A 2,454-nucleotide genomic window follows, 5' to 3' on the forward strand; every position below is an offset into this window, starting at 1 on the left:
ATACAGTATTTATTGGCATATAGTGTCAGAATATGGAGGAAAATGACTAGGAAGATGAAAGGAGGAAAGATTTCTTCCTTTCCCCAGATATGCAAATTACCTGACTTAATTTGTGTAGTATATGGTTTTCTGTGCTTTGTGATCTTTCAGTGATTAGATTAAGAAATAATTTCATTTTTAATAAAAAAAAACAGTGGGGAAAGAAAAGAGATGAGAGATATACAGATGGAGGCATAATGGATTCTGTGCCATTTGAAACCTACACCACTTTAGTAACACAAGGTGCAAGAGAAGCTGGGAACAAGGTCCTGGCTCCTGTTTTCTGTATTCAAAGGCTCCAGCTTTTGCAGTTTTTTCTTGAATTTCACTGGTCTCTGCACTTCACTCTCTATTGATCAAGAGAATTTCAATATCATATGATGACCAAAATCAAGAAATCTTTCTCAATAGCTGTGTCTTTTCCTTGGAAGTCTGTCCTCTTAATCTCTGACTACTGAAATTCTGCACAATGATTACGGTCTACTTTAAATATTACCTCCTTATCATGCCTTTCTGGATAATCCACATCAGAAGAAATGTATTTCCTTTGACCTCCTCTACTCCTTTATGTCAGTCTTAACATAGCTACGTTTCTGCATATGGTCCTCAGTTGTGTTACTGTGTCCTTTCCTTCTCCCTTGTTCAACTGTAAGCTTCTGAAGTGGGAAGACTGCATCCTACATATTTTATATCCCTCCATAGGGCTTAACACCAAGCTAAAGAATTGTTAAATAACTTTCATTCATGGTGTACAGCTGTAGGGAAAGAGGCCATGGGTAGAGATGTAGAATAGGGGCATTATGAATGTTGATTAAGGATATTATTATTAATATAGGTCTGGACATGATACTTTTAGGTATAGATCATATTATAAGGAAATTTTTATCCAACCAGTAGATTTATTCACATGTACCATATTTACTCATCATTCATTCTTTCTTTCATTCAAATATAGAGTTTTTTCTCTTGGTAAATAGCCAATAAGGAAAAAACAATAGTACAAGTAATTACAGGGTATAATAAACACCCAAAGGAAATAAATTTGGTCTTGTGATAAAGACTAACAGGGAATATTCTTTAGATAGGGAGGTTAGTAAACGCCTTTACGGTCACTGCCATATATTGACCCTTCTGTGATTATGAGTTAATTCAATTTCTAACCTGAAGAACAATATAATAAAATTAATAACAGAATGAGAAGAACATGTTTCCCATGAGGAGGCATGTTTGTCAACCCAGCCTTAAGACTGGTTTCTTCTTTAGTCCAGTTTCCCAACCTTCCCCCTGCCTTGGGCAGAGGGGAAATCAGGACCCTCCCCTTGCCTCAGGATGGACCCTGCCCTCTTTAATCTTCAGCCGAGGAGCTGGCAAACAAAACGAGTGTTAAGAGATTTGATCTTGCTAGACACATGAAGACAAATCAAAGTGGAGGCCTTGAAATAATGCCCCAGGATGTGAGAGGATGGGAAAGAGATGGAGACATAGAGAGAGGCAAATTGCTGTCACAGAGACTCCCTTTTATCTTCCACCTCAGTCTCAGTGGGTTCTACGTTCTGTAATCCTTAGTGGACCTGGTCAAGACTTTCAGGCTTTGAGTGAGGGGAAAGATAGTTCCTGAGTTACTTTAGAGACACCCTCCCAAGCCATCCTAAAATCCCTGATCCAAGGTTGAAGATAGCAAAGGCTGTGAAGACCATGCAGTCCACTAACCTCCTGGTAGCCTTCACCTAGTTCTTTCATTTCAGGGTCTTCCTTTGACTAGTTTCCTGGATCCCTCCTCTTGGCACAATTGGGAGCATTAGTTTCTGTCTCCTTCAGGGCAGTGGACACCTTAGGAAAGGCTTGGGAGTGGGTAACAGGAATATAAAACTGGCACCTGGAACTTTCACACCTTCACTGAGGCCTGACTCCTGTTGGTATAAAATGTTTTGGTTGGTAGCTCAAGAGTAAATGTTTCCCTCCTCACAAAGGCCCTGGCGCCTTGGTAGAGTTGGGGATAGGGTTCTATACATTTCACTCCCTCTACTCTTGCTTCTTCAGTCTTCTGATTCTCCCACTGCAACCTCTCACCCATGCCCTCCCATCCTTGTAACTCCTCTCCGCTCCCTGCCTGGTCAAGTCTTCCTGCCCTCTTTCTGGGGCGTTTCACTTCTCCTATTCCTCTCAGCCTTCTTCATCTATCACTCCAACTTTGAAGAGACCGGAAGATGAGATTTAAGTGCAGCATCTGTGAGAAAGTGGGCTTTGGACATAGCAAGCGGTATGCTGGTCAGGCATCAGGAAGATCCTGATATGCACAGAAAAAGTAGCTGAAATGCTTCCTGACCAATCTTCCCTAATAGATGGGGCTGAGATACACACGGCAGAGACTTTAAAAATTTGGTTAAGGGATCATGAAGCCCTCTTTGCCTGACG

Source organism: Hyaena hyaena, unplaced genomic scaffold, assembly GCF_003009895.1.
Source record: "Hyaena hyaena isolate Hyena2069 unplaced genomic scaffold, ASM300989v1 scaffold_1777, whole genome shotgun sequence".
Classification (NCBI taxonomy): Eukaryota; Metazoa; Chordata; class Mammalia; order Carnivora; family Hyaenidae; genus Hyaena; species Hyaena hyaena.